General features: G+C 32.7%; 1 long non-coding RNA gene across 6 annotated transcripts; it reads left to right on the top strand.

The window, feature by feature from the left end:
- The first annotated feature begins 4,114 nt into the window (after positions 1 to 4,114).
- LOC105179335 (uncharacterized) lies at positions 4,115 to 14,778 on the top strand. 6 transcript variants are annotated; one of them, XR_016066885.1, is made up of 8 exons: positions 4,117 to 4,560; positions 5,536 to 5,678; positions 5,835 to 5,997; positions 6,478 to 6,666; positions 7,849 to 8,023; positions 10,478 to 10,561; positions 10,809 to 10,883; positions 11,924 to 14,778. It is a non-coding gene; the product is annotated as an uncharacterized LOC105179335 (long non-coding RNA). The 6 variants fall into 6 exon arrangements; XR_016066883.1 differs by having other exon boundaries at positions 4,115 to 4,560; positions 10,389 to 10,883; XR_016066884.1 differs by having other exon boundaries at positions 4,116 to 4,560; positions 10,478 to 10,883.
- Positions 14,779 to 15,303: the final 525 nt, after the last annotated feature.

Raw genomic sequence — 15,303 nt, 5'->3', positions numbered from 1 at the left:
GAGCGATGTTGCGATATGAAAGAAATATGATATGAAAATAGCGATGCTGCGATATGAAAAAAAATATATGATATGAAAAGAGCGATGCTGCGATATGAAAAAAAATGTGATATGAAAAGAGCGATGCTGTGAAACGAGATTGATAAGCCGACTGTCAAGGGGATTCACTTAAATATATATAACGGTGAGATTGAATTGACGGGAAAAACACGATATCACTTTCTGGTAAGCAAACTAGGAAAAGGAAGTTTAATTGATTATTTTACTGTGAGATGGCTATGTGATGTACTACAACTGATTATGTTTGAATCAAATTGACTGTATTCCATGCATATTCCCTACTTATCCTGTTTGGGTTGTGTTTGATATACATATATAGATAGGGTTGGTGATTTACTTATTGAGTGGCAGGTTCATTCCTCTGCTGACATTTTCTTTCAGGAGTAGACTTTGAGGTGTCTGACTGTTGAAAAATAGTTTTACGTGCTATACTCAGACAGGTCGAGCCATTAGGCTGTTTTCTCCTCTTTGTCAGTTAGAGTACAAATCACATTTTGTTGTATAGAGAGAATGTAAGCATAGAGATTACTTATGATGGACTACTTGTGGTGTTTGATGTGCATATATGATGTTGTAAGTTGATTACGCTTGTTATGACGTTGGGGTTACGTATACATATGGATTAAATTATTATGTGCATTTATATTTATAAACACAGGGATTACTATAAGTATGACGTTTAGGATAAATATAGCCCTTGTAGCGAAGGGGATGCTACAGTAATTGCTTGAATTTAATTGACATAACTTGAAATTTCATAAATCATATTTTTAATTACTATGTATAGCCTTTTATAGCTTTTGGTTTCTAATGTTATCCTGTAACGAATAAATATATTTTTATAAGGAATAATTTCAATTTGATTCCTTAAGTTAGATATTAAATCATTTTAGTTCTCATATTTGGACCTCATCTAGTTTGGTCCCCAAACATTATTGAAATCAGTTATCTCCAATGGTTGTCCATCTAACTAACAATGGGTAACTAGCAATGAGGAGTATTGAAATATGGCCCATGACCTATGGTAGGCCCAAGCTCTTTTAAGCCCTTCTCTCATTCTCACCTGGATGGCTCAGGCCCACTCTTGATATCGGCCTACCTTGGCTAGCCCAACCAACTCTTGCCAACCTATTGCCCCGACGTGTTTTGGCCAAGCTGAGAGTATACTTAATCCCTAAAACCCTAACCTTATTTTCATTCTTCTACCTCCTCATTTTACTTTCGCTTTCTCTCTGGTTTTTCTCTCTTTCTTCTCTGTGTCTCTGATTCTTATGGCCTTGAAAATAATCTTCCACCACCTCTTTTCACCATCCTCCTCAATGCAAAACTACTATAAATCACCTTGTTGTTTCTGGTTGTATAACATACGAACAACTGTGATCTCTCCTCTTCTCCTTTTTCTATCCCGATTCAAAGTTCTTTGTGAAACCCTAAGTTTGTGGATAACCTTTGTTGTTTTACAAAAGTGTCTGTGTGGCCGATTTCACGTTTGAGTTTTGAGTAACCGTGAGTTTGATTGCTGATCTTAGTGACTATGGGTTGTCCCTCAACGGATCTGGCTCTCTGGGCATTATCTGTTCTTTCTTACTGTTTTTTTAACACTGTCGTTATTAGATGTGTAATTTATTCTTAATATTGTTTTAGATCTATCTGTTTATTTCTCTGTAATTTTTAGGGTTTTGATAACGGACAAGGAGGGAGAAAACATAATTATCAAATAAAAGTCTAAAATTTGTTGCTCTATTTGTAAGGGAGTAGTACTCCTTGTTTATAGCTTTACTAGAAATTCTAGGGAGGTAGCCCTCCCCGTTGTAACTATTTTGGGCGTTTTAATATAGAAGGACTGGGGACTCCGAAAAGCTCCCCCACCTCTAGGTGGTTTTGGTTAAAAAAAAAAAAAAAAAGTCTAAAATTGACAATTTCAATAGGTACAACTTTGCTACCAGTTTTTCACTCCAAAAGCAATCTTTCCATTGGATGATTTTAAGTAAATTTTTTAGATCAAAATTCACATGAGTACCATAATTATTTAGCATCTAATTTATTAAACCGAAACTTTTATGTGCATAAGGGATTCACTGAATAATTATACCAACTTAATAAAAAATAGTTCTTGTATGTTCAATATCTATTTTTGTTCTTAATATTTACAAACTTATTCTTTGTTATAAATCTATTTTTAAGAAAATGTATTTCTAATTTGTTTATTTATTTATCTATTTTTCTAATTCTGTCTTGAACATAATTAACTAATTTCAAAATATGGACATCTTGTAGAAAAATGAATATGATTAAAGATATTTTTTTCACTTAACAAAAAATTGGCTAACAAACCATAACAAAATCAAGTCCGTACTTTATTATATTTATTTAATCCCTAAATCCACTTAAGGTCAGTTCACTAATCAAACTTCCTATACCACTGGACATATTATTGATGCCCGCTGCTGCAGAGCAACAAAGGTTATTCCCTTCTCTTAATTTCTGGAGATGTGTAAGCCGTTGGATGTGCATATGATGATATCATAGATGAATTGTGAAGGGATTTTTTTTCTTTTCATTATGTTATGCTATAAATTCTTTGTTGGTTTTTGGGTTAATTCATTATTATGTTGTAAAGAATTTTGTGTTGGTTTATGGGTTATATCCAATGCTGAGCTTAAGAGGCCAAACCCCTTTATATAGGAACTAGTATGTATGATTTGGATTGATATGCGATATTCATCCAAATTTGATGTTGGAACTTTGCATTTCTTTCAACTTCTGCATGGGATGATCATATGTGTGCATGTTATCATTTGCTATCGATTGTTGACTGCTGACAACTTGAATTGCCTCGAGTCTTAGTATTTAGGGCTAGTTTATTCATATGTTGTCTCAATTATAAATTATTTTTGTTACCTTATATTATTCCCACTTTTTAAATGCCTTTTTAATGAATTCTAAAAAACTCGCCTATGACTGTTTTCATTATATGTAAGTTGCTCATTTCTATTTGTTGCTCTACAAAAGCCCCTACGTACTTTGAAATTTGGCGCCATTTTAGTTTTTAAAGTGTAGAGTCCAAACTTATTAGTTATCATTCTTTTAATGCTTTTTTTGGGGTAAAAATTTATAATCAATGGAGTGAACATGATACGATACGGACATAGTGACACGTAAAACTTTAAAAAATTAGGACACGACATACTACTGACACGGTATATATGAATATATTTTATATTATATATATTTTTAATTTATCGTAAAATTAAAATATGTAATATGAAAAATATGAAGATAAAACATAACATAAGTATGTTTTACATCTAAGTTCTTAACTAAATGTGATTTAAAAAATATACATAGTTGTTTTGCATTAAAAAGTATGTAATGAAAAACTTTTAATAATCCGAATTAATTAAATCATTATGATCACTACTTGAATTTTTAGAAATTTATTAAAAAAGATTTAATTTTGAGATGCGTTGAATTATTTTTTTCCTTTTTTTATGAAGCTTATAACTCATTTTTTTTTAAAGTAGGATTAAAAACCAAAAAACATGTAGCTTTTATTAAAATGTAATTTTTTTTATAGAAATCAATTTTGAAAGTGTTATTGTAGAAACAATCACATTTCCACCAAAAAAGAGATTTCATCTATTTAACCACATAATCAAAACAAACGAGCATTTAAAATTAATGTATTTAAAATCGCACTGAAGATTGGACTAAATAATTTAATGGGTTAATTGTGTAATTGGTTAGATCCGATTAGAAAAATTAATTGACCCGAACTATACTCTATATATATAACAAGTTAATACATTTTATATATAATTAATTAACTTTTAATACATTTTATATTTAATTTAATTAACTTTGTTAAAAGAAATAATAATTAAAAATTAAAGACCAATTACTAAATTAATAACAAAGATGTGTTGATTCATTTCACATTTCATATTTATATTGAGAGAGAGAGAGCTATATACAAAAAAAATAATAATTAAAAAAAATACAAAAATATTTCGACAAATTTGTCGGTCAAAACCCCCCAATCCACCGGTAAATCGAACAAAAGAAGAAATCCACCCCTCCTGAAAAACAAATCCACCGGTAAAAACCCTGAAAAAATCACCTCCTAATCCCACCATTTTATCGTCTCCTCGCCCCTCCATCCACCCATTCTCAGCCTTTCACTCTCATTTTCGCTTCTCACCCAAAAATACAGAGGAGTGAAAAACCCTCAAACCACCGCTAGAGAGAGGAAAGAGCAGCAGAGAAGGTCTTGGAATTTGGGATTTTTTCTCCGAGTGATTAACGCTTTGGAAGGCGTTTTGCAATTTGGGGTTTTTTCTCTGAGCGATTAACGTTTTGGAGGGGGTTTGGAATTTGGGGTTTTTTCTCTGAGTGATTAACGCTTTGAAGGGGGTTTTGCAACTTTCTGTGAGATGCAGCGGCAGAGGTAGCAGGTGGCGGACACAACACAGAGAAATCCAACAAAGAAAAATCCCACTGGTAAACCAAATTCTTGTCTAAATAGTGCTGATTTCATGATTCTGTGTTAAAGATGCATATATGGGTTTCTAGTACACAACAATTCAAGCACCTTTTGTATGGTGATTTAGTTCTTGACTTCTTATAGTTAAAGACGTATTTATCTTGATTACACAAAGGAAGAAATGGTACAACTCTTAGAGGTGTAAAGGTTATTTCTGTTCTTGTCTAAGATTCTTGAAACATTCTCTCTAATTTTCTGTAAATTGAGAGAGGTAAGAGTTTAGTAAACTTTATTTTCAATGAGTTCTTTTCCTTTCTCAGGTTGATGGTGTTACTCATATGTTTGGCCATTTTGTCAATGTTATGCACATATCTTTATGTGGTTACTTTATGACACATGTGATTAGTTGCTGCACTAATTAAGTTTTGTTAATGGCAAATGTCTGGTCCATCTTAGTCGAATGCCTAAGTATTGTACATGCAGTTGTTAAAATAAATAAATCACATATCAGCTTGGCCAAACATCCTCTATTTAGTGCCTCATCTTCTCAGTAGGACATGAAGAGTACATTTAGTGCATTGATTATAATAAGATTAATTAGCCGTTTAACTTTTCTCATGCAATGCTCCCATTATGGTTCTAAGCCTCTATATACTTGTGATCATAAAAGAAATATGGTTAAACTGAAATAGACCATCTTCTGGAATTTGTTGACTTGCAGTCTTTTTCCTGTAATAAATCTGTACCTGAAATTTTCTATGCGGTGCATCAGATTATCCATGCTTGTTTTTAGAAATCAAGTATTGGGATGGATAGAGTAAAAATAATTGCATGCAAATAGTCATAGTTTTTTAATGAGCACCCTTTGTATGCTTTCCATAGCTTACTGTTTCTCTAAGTTACTCTTTTTTTCTTGATTGCTGCCATCATAACTTACGTTCTCATGAAGTGATCTTAACTATGCTTTCTTGACTTACTTTTAACTTTTACAGCTTGTATCTAAAGACGATTGCTTATAACAAATTTTCATTTGCAAAGATTTGGCCGATGGCTGTCCAGTTTAAATACGGCAGTTAAATATTGACCGGCAAGGCGAATTTTGGAGTCGGCAATTTGCATGGCTCCCAAAGATAAGGTGTGACATAAGATGATGTATAGCAACTTTATTCCTCATTTGATATTTGTTTGGTGGTTTTTTCTTGAACTGTGTTCTACATTTATTATATTACAAACAAATATTTAAGAAGTACGTCGAGATAGAGCTGCAACTTGGTAATATATAACGATGCAGGAAGCTGTATGAAAAATACTTGGAGTGCTCACCAGAGAACTGCTATGCATGGAGCAAGTTTGCTGAGTTGGAGAGATCCTTCGCGGAAATTGAACGAGCCAAAGCTCTTTTTGAGCTTGCAATTGATCAACCTGCGCTAAACATGCCTAAGCTGTTGTGTAAGGTATTTGATCATTGCGTCGCCCAAACTTGAAGGGTGTTTTCTGCTCTCTCACTCACACTATGTTTACACTTCGGTTCGATGCTAGCTTCCATCAAAATGGATCAGTGGGTGGCAATAATTTATTTTACCAGTTCATTATATACGGGTTTATTTTATGTAACTCAAGCACTTACTTCAAACTTTGTCCCGATATATATTAGAAAAAAACATGGTTCTATTTTCTCTCTGCATCTACTGTGCTCATATAGCCAAGTCTCCTGCATATAATGCCATGTCACTAAGTACCAACATCGAACTGGTCCTTCGAATCTTTTTGTGTGTTTGCATCTTCTAGTTTTTTCTTTGTCAATTACGATTTTGTTATTTTGTAAGTACCGAATCTTGCCTCTTTTTAAATATAGCTATATAGCTCTACAACCTCTACTGTAGATTTAATGAATCAAATCAATGTGTATTGATTTTCTATTTATTCGGTGACAGGCATATATTGACTTTGAAACATCTGATGTTGAATATGAAAGACGAGAGGCTTTTGAACCGCACAAAACATTTGAAGGTGTGGATTAGTTATGCCAAGTTCAAAGCATCTGCTATGGATGAGGGCTTGCAGGAGTCAGACTTGCGTGGAAGTGATTATGAACAAAAGAGAAAATGCCTTCAGCGCCAGATGTAAGAATGAAATCCTGCAGATTTGTTATTTTCGTTATTGTAATCCTTGTGCCAGTTGTTCTCATTCTTAGTTTACTTCATGGTAGTGAACTAGGCGGTATATACCTGCTTTTCCTTGAAAGCCAATTGTTGATGTGCTATTGTTCTTCTGAGTGGAAAGTCCCAACTACAGTGAGCACGTTTGGCTGCTCTATTAATTGAATTGGGTGCCTGTAAAAAGGAAAAAAACACAAAATTCCTATTTAGAGATTTGATCTATATGAAGCGCATACCAGAGGGGTCATATTAATAGAGTTCAAAAAAGATGTCAAGATATTGATTCACTGTTCCACATTATTAAATACACAACAGTTCATGTACTTTGATACTAGGAATTGGACAATGTTTCTTTGTTACTGGACAAATCGAATTCTTATCTGGAACTCATTGTTTTGTAGATGGAGCCAAGCAAAACTTATTTGCTGCCCTTCTTTAGTCAGAATTAGAATGCTTATTCATGTTCATTTTCTTTTGAATCACATTGATATTCTTCTAGCAGCTGTTATATTGCTGTTTGTATGGGTTTTGCCAGTACCTTGTAGGCTCTCGTACTTCATTTCAATCTTGGAGATATGGTCTTTATTTGGTCCTTCAGCATGTTGCCTGCATCTTGTGATGACTGCTTGCCAAAGAATATTTTGTATTTGATATCCAGAAAACCTAGCCATTATGTTGTTGTATAGCTTTTATCTTTAAGAATGGGAGGAATAGTAACTTAAGTATGTACAATCCATGTGAATTATATGGGATGAATGTTGCCAGTTATCAGATCCGCAGTAGAGAAATGCAGTTCCTGCAATGCAGAAATGCTGCTGATGGTTTTTCCATCCTAGAATTTTAGCAGGCAGAGATATGCGCAGCAGCATGAATTGAGAGATTTGATGCACTGACTAGGATTCCGGAAATGCAGAAATAAATACTTTTGCATTAGTATGGGAGAAGTTTATACTGTAAATTTCACAGCATGTCTATACAACAATCATTTATTATACCTTCCGTAGGTTGTCTTACTACAACACAACTTTTGAAATGACTAATCAGCTTGTGAAATGGGTAGGCGTACATTTCTGTATGATAATTCCACATTATATAAATTTTCAATTTTGTTCGACTCCAACAAAGTAACCCATCCCATTATTGCAGAGTGTTGTTCTAGGAGCAAAGGATTTGCTTAAGTGATCACATGGCATCGATTATTTGCACAGCTGAAGCAAGAAAGGCAGGATAGAGCAAGGTTTCAAGGCAAAAGTTATGCTGAGGTGATCCCGTCACTTATATGCAGTATGTGTTATGGTTTTAGTTTGTGATCTTCTTGAAGGTAAGTTTCGCAGTTCTCATATGTAGAAAAATTTTCTATGCTTAAATACATCTATTCTTTTAGTTTCTTTAGCTCATCATTTCTAATTAATACATGCTGACAATAGAATAAGATTAGAAAGAGGTGCAAAGCTCTACAAAAAATAGTTACTTGTTTCAGAAAAATAAATGAAGATTTGAGTGACTTGTGCTCTATACAGGTTATGAGATATTATTCCTATTGCATTAGATTGACTTGAATGACAATCTTTCTTGTAATAAAGTAACAAGAAATTAGAGCCTATTATTCATTGTGACAATAGAATTAGATCAGCCAGGGAATTGCTCTGTTGGAATGTGGATATGTGGGGATTCAAAACTTTTATTTGGGGGTTGACATTTTTTATTAAACACCGATCTTGTGAAGGAAGTTGGTGTGTCTTGAGAAAAAATATGCGAATTATCTTGTGGTAGCACTTGAATTTTCTGAATGTTATCTTGTTATATCCCTTAGATTAATAGGATATTTTGGTATAAGTCGTGATAAGTAGGAGAAACAAGCACTAGTGGCATATAAAAAAAATAAGTTGTGTGAACTGTGTTCCATTGACTGCATCAAATAAACAATGTTCAAGTATCAACACAAAAGCCCTTTGTGTGAGCTTTTGTACCTAAGCACTTCCATTTAAATAGTGCTGCTAAGTCTCTTTTGATTGAGGGCATCAAACATCGTGTGTCCATTCTAGAACTTGCTTGTGTAATGCATTTTGAGTCCACATTCTTGTAAGATTGGTGTATTAAAGTGATAAGGGCACTTAGGAAAACCCAATTAACCTGAAAATAGCCTACCTTGCAATCACGCTTAGAAAACTCATTTGAGCCTTGGCTTATCTTTTCTTGGTTAAACCACATAATAAGCCAAATTATCCCCTACTTTGTTATTTCCTCAAGTAACTTTTGAACCCATTCAAGGGATGTTGTCGGCTTGGTTGCTTGTGAAATGATTCAAGTAGTATACAAAGGTCGCGTTCCTAGCCCCAAGGAAAAGAAAGAAAGATATGGAAAGGAAATGATGAAGCAAAAAAGAAAAGAAAAGAAAGAAGAAGAAAAAAGAAAAGAAAAAAAAAGAAGAAAAAAGAAAGAAAAGAAAGAAGAAGAAAAAAGAAAAGAAAGAGGAAAAGATTCAGAAAAAGAAAGAAATGGAAAGGAAGAAATGAAAAAAAATGATCAAACACAAAGAGAGAAAGAAGGAAGGAAAAAAAGGGGGAAAAAAAAGAAAGAGGAAAAGGTTCTGAAAAAGGAAGAGAAACAGAAACAGATAATGAAAATGAAAAGTTTCAGTAGTTTGATTGTTCATATCACTTGACTCGATTTGAAGGGAAATGAGCTTGGAAGGATGAGCAACTAGGTCGGCTTCACTCCTTTGAATCAATAAGCCACATTCGACCTTTGTTTTTCCACACCTTGTCCTAAACCCCATTACAACCATGGAAAGACCCTCTGATTCATGCATTGATTTGAATTTCATTGGTGGAGGAGATTTGATTCACAAGCAAGCCTATGGTAATGACATGCTATGTATTGATTTGAGTGGAACCCAAATTCTCAAACACTTTTGAGTGATGAGAGTGATATCCTTGTGAGAGTGTTGAGACTTGTTTCATTGATTTTGATAAAGTCAATGGGATACTTGTGTGTTGAATGTTGTGCTACAAGTGCTTGTTCTCAATATTGCTATCTCTTCTTAAACTATTAAGTCATGTTAGTCTAGGGGATATACTTGACTGACAGAAAGGAAATTTGAGACTTGCTACTACGATAATTCGTGAATTTTTATTGAGACATGCTTGAGGGTAAGCATGGTTTCAGTGTGGGGAATCTGATAAAATATATTTCAACACTCCTACGGGTGCTTATTTCGAGTAATTGGAGGGGATTTTATTGTGTATGTCAGTGTTGTTGAGTTACCCAATTTCCTAGAAGATGGTAGTGTAACGTAGGTGATAATGTTTTACATATCACAATTTGAAGGTGTAAAAGCCAGATTAAATTCTTGTGTTATTGGACTAGGTGGATTTTTGTCTAAAGTTTAAAGCTAGCATGTCTCATAATTAATATGCTGTTGTCGTTTTCAGCCCCTGTATTTGTGTTCCTTATAATTAGTTCACTAATGGGATCAAGAGAAGCATTTAGGTAAATACTACTTTCCTATTCCTTTTGTCAATCTAGGAGTCCATTTTTTTTTCCACCCAAAATACTGAGGTGGAGTTAATCTTAATTGGTTAAATCGCTGCACAAAGAGAATTGCATGAAATTAGAACAAAATGTAGAAACCGTTATGGTCCTCTTGGATGATATGTTAAAATTGATTGTACTATTTCTGATAGTGCATATGCTAAAATCTTTCAATATACAACCTCGAGAGTTCATGGCCTCTGCCATTTTGGGCGGTCTGTGTTGGCTTCTTCAAAAACAGGCTTCTGGAATTCATAATTGGAATGGCATGTGGTGACGTCTTTGAGAACTTTGCAGTCTCTTTTTTCAAGCATAAAGACAAAAGGTAAATTATCTTTTTTCCTTCATTTTTATAAAAATAATTTCTCTTTTCTGTCTTTTTACATTATGATTTTCCATTATTTCGTTTTATTAGATGCATTATTAATTAAAATTATATGTAAACTTAGCAATCTTATTTTATTGAATGAATCTGCTCATGTGGTAAACACTGTACTCTTCCGTGCTTGGACTCGAGTCGAAGTTTGTCGCTTTTACCATCCTCTGACAACAACATTGCATCCACTCGGTAGGACTTGGCAGGGAATGAAAACACCTGCTGAACTAAGGATGAAGAAAACCTTCCAAACAAGGATTCACTTTACACGGTGAGAACATAACTCCTTTCTTTCCTACTCCAACCTTAAGAAAGAAATAGAAATGGATCAATATACAAATTGAGGGGTACTTCTACTACAGGTAGATTGTATTTTAAATTGGTGATTTTAAAAAATTTATTCTGTAATATGTTTTGTTATTAATTAAAGTTTTAGCTTTAGTATTTTACATTTATGCTCCATGCACAACTTTATAATTAAATGTTATCATATGTAGACTAATAAGATAATTTTTTTTATTAAATGCTATTTACTATTATTCACCTCGTTAATAAGTTTTAATTGACTTAAAAAATTAGAACTACTAATAGACGTCTTTTCAGTTAAAAGCTACTAAAATTATATTTAGGTGGTAGTAGTACTATCGTTGTATAACTAATTCTCATTTATTAATAAATATAGTCCTTAAGGTTATAAATGTCTTCTCACACTTTTATCCATGTAGTGTAAAGGAATCTATGGTTATTAGATAGCTTATTTTTCTATTAAAACTTTGTCTCTTGACAAATTTTTATTTCTTATTAAAAAGAGGATTAATTTATCATTCATAGTTTTTATGTACAATTGAGACATAGATTACTTGATTTTATTTGATCACAATATTGTTCATTACTGTGTGTGTTTGATCACAATATATTATAAAAAAATGGAGGTAATCCTTTTATCTTTTGATGGCTCCTTGATGCATTTGTTATTAAGGTCAGTATGTTTCTTCATTGTTCTAAAAACAACCTCTTGTTTGCAGTTCTGATTTATTGTCTTTGCTTTGCGGGTGTTAGCTGATACATAATTAAACATGTGTACAAGTTTCTGAATAATTGTGCCTTCAACATGTTTATGAAACGTGACATTTCCTTTGATGATTTTGCTTGTTTGCAGCTTCTGATTTATTACCTTTGCTTTCCTGGTGTTAACTGATACATAATTGAACATGTGTACATGATTCTGCGTTATGGAGTAGGTGGATAATATATTTTTCACAAATGTAATCAATAACTAAACATACTTATATTTCCTTTTGAATATGTCAGATGATACAAAACCATAACAAAGTAACTGTTACTGATGTTAAGAGACCCTAATTTGAAGGTATGTGGTAGTTTTTGATACATTACAGTTGGAAGTTATAGGAGTCAGATTCAACTATTTTGTGTTTGGCTGGTTTTTTGCCTAGATTGTTATGGTACTCATTTTCACCAGAACTGGGATTGATGTGTTTGAATCCTTATATAGATGTTAAAAAGATTGTGCTACTTCTGGAGAGTTCATGGCCTCTACCACTCTGGGGCATGTGAGTCGGCTCCTTCATAAACAGGCTTTTGTCACTCATAATTGGAATGACATGTGAGAGGTTTTGGATAATTTTGCAGTCTGTTTTACCAGCATAAAGACAAAAGGTAACGTGCCTTGTGGCATTGATGGTCTATTTCTGCATTTTGGTATGTGAAACTGTTTGTGTTCAACACCTTGCTGCCAGACTTTCTGAATTTGTTCAGGTGTTGAAACTCTATTGTTGCTCTCCATTCTTCAGCTTTTTGGTGCTTAGGTTACACATTAAACTAAAATACAACCTTGTAAGAGTCCTAGGTTGTTCCAAAAAGAGTCCTAGAATGTAAGATGATGATTGCTAGGTTGCTAAAAAAAAAACTCACGTTTTCCTCCTTTTCCCCCATACATTGTAAAGCTATTAAATTTATTACTCTATTCTATCTTTTTAGATTATGATTTTTCAATATTTTCATTCTGTTAGATGCATTATTAATTAAATTACATGTTACTTGGCAATCTTATTTTATAGAACGAATCTGCTCGTGTGGTAGACCCTGTGCTCTTGCGTGCTTGGACTCAGGTCGAGTTTGTTGTTTTTTACCATCCTGTGGCAACAACATTGCAACCACTAGATAGGACTTGGCAGCAATGAAAACACTTGCTGATATAAGGATGGAAAAAACCTTCCAATGCCAGTCAATAAGGATTCAGTTTACTTATAACTCCTTTTCTTTCCTACTCCAACCTTAAGAAAGAAATGGAAATGGATTAATAAACAAATTGAGGGGTACTTCTAAATTCTAATAAAGGAAGATTGATAACTTTTTATGGGTGATTTTATAATATTTTTGGTTATTTGTTGAAGTTTTAGCTTTACTATTTTATGTTTGTGATAAATGTGATAAATGTAGACTAATAGGATAAAAAGATATTTAGTATTAATCACCTCTTTAATAAGTTTTAATCTGTCTTTTCGTTAAAAACTACTAGAATTATATTTAGGTACTACTATCCTTTATAATTAATTCTCATTTATTAATAAAAATAGTCCTTAATGGTATATATCTTCTCACACTTTTATCTATATAGTTTAAATCAGGTAGTTTCTTTTCCTTTTTTTTTAAATCAGGTCTTATTTATTATTAAAAAAGTTATTAAGTTATCATTAACAGCTTTTGTGTATAATATAGACATAGATAACATGATTTTTTTCATCAAAATATTGTTCATTACTCTGCTTTGGATCCAATATCAGAATGGAGGTAATCCTTTTATCTTTTGGTGACTTTTTTATTCATTTTGTTATTAAGGTGAGTATGTTTCTTCTTCGCTCTACGCAAAACTCTTGTTTGCACTTTCTTATTTGTTGTCTTTGCTTTTTGGGTGATAGCTAACATAATTGATTATGTGTACAAGTTTCTGAATGTTTGTGCCTTTAGCGTGTTTATGAAGCACGGCATTTCCTTTGATGTTAAGTTAAGGTATGTGATACTTCTTGACACATTACAGTTGGAAGTTATAGGAGTCGGATTCAACTCATATGTTATTGTGTCTGGTGGATTTTTGTGTAAGCTTTATGGTAACTCTTTTTCGCCAGAACTGGGATTTTTGTATCCTTGTATAGATGTTAAAAAAGATTGTGCTACTTTTGAGAGTGCATACGCTAAAATCTTTCAATTGGTAGCCTAGAGAGTTCATGGCCTCTACCGTTCTGAGCAGTTTGAGTTGGCTCCTTCATGAATAGGTTTCTGTAATTCGTAATTGGATTGGCATATGGAGAGGTTTTGGATAACTTTGTAGTCTCTTTTACCAGCATTGCCTTGTGGCATTGATGGTCTATTTCTGCGTTGTGGCATGTGAATTGTTTGTGTTCAACACCTTGCTGCCCAACTTTTTGAATTTGTTCAAGTGTTGAAACTCTATTGTTGCTCTCCATTCTTCAGCTTTTTGGTGCATGAGTTACACATTTAACCAAATATAACCTTGTAAGAATCCTAGGTTGTTCCAAAAAGAGTCCTAGGATGCAAGATGATGAATGCTAGGTTGTTCCAGAAAGTGTTATGTTTTTACAATATGATCTTCCAATATTTTCATTCTGATAGATACATTATTAATTAAAATTACATATATATTTTTACCAATCTGATTTTATAGAATAAATCTACTCGTGTGGTAGACATTGTGCTCTTGTGTGCTTATTAATGGTCAAAGTTCCTCATTTTACCACCTTGAGACAACAGCATTGCAAACCCCTCGATAGTGCAGGGACTGAAAACAATTGTTCAAAGAAGGAGGGGAACAAAACCTTCCAGTCAACAAAGATCACGTTACACGGTGAGAACATCCTGTTGTCACTCTTTTTATTCCTTCTCCAACCTTAAGAAAGAGACATAATTTGGTTAATATACAAATGGATTTTTTTTTTTATTAGAAATAGTCCTTAAGTTTGTAAATGAATTTTTAACACTTGTATTTATATCTTTAACAAAAAAACTCTATTTAGTGTTATCTGTATAATTTAAATCTTTATTATTAATCAAATGCAAGAGACGAATGGGTCATTTTTCCATTTGTATTTTGCCCCCGATTTTTTTATAAACGAATTAGTCAAAACTCATTTCTATTTAGTGTTATCTATATAATTTAAAATTTTTATTATTAATTAAATGCAAGAGACAAATGGGATCATTTGTATTTTGCTCCCAATCTTTATAAAAAGGAATAATTTCAAGTTGGCTCACCATATCCCATATTTGAACCTCATCAATGTATTATATATTTATTTTACAAAGAGATAATTTATATTTTTGTTTAATAAGTCAGGGACTTTTGGTCCTCATGTTTATAATTAAAAATCTCTTTATTTTTTATGTGCAATATCTAATAATAAAAGATTTTTAATGCTTATTTATTTTTGTTAATCTTAATTGAAATTTTGTCTTAGGAAATATGTTTCTTATGCCAATTTATTTATCACTTTTATATTTATATCTTTAACAAAAACACATTTCTATTTAATGATATCTGTATAATAAAACATTTTTATGCCAATTTTTATGTGCAAAAACACTTTTATAGTTATAACTCCATTCCTTTCCTAAAGAAATAAAAATGGATTAGTAAACAAATTGAGGGGTACGTG

Source organism: Sesamum indicum, linkage group LG8 (assembly GCF_026168435.1).
Source record: "Sesamum indicum cultivar Baizhima isolate 11 linkage group LG8, ASM2616843v1, whole genome shotgun sequence".
Lineage (NCBI taxonomy): Eukaryota > Viridiplantae > Streptophyta > Magnoliopsida > Lamiales > Pedaliaceae > Sesamum > Sesamum indicum.
This window is presented reverse-complemented; position numbering and strand designations above follow the sequence as displayed.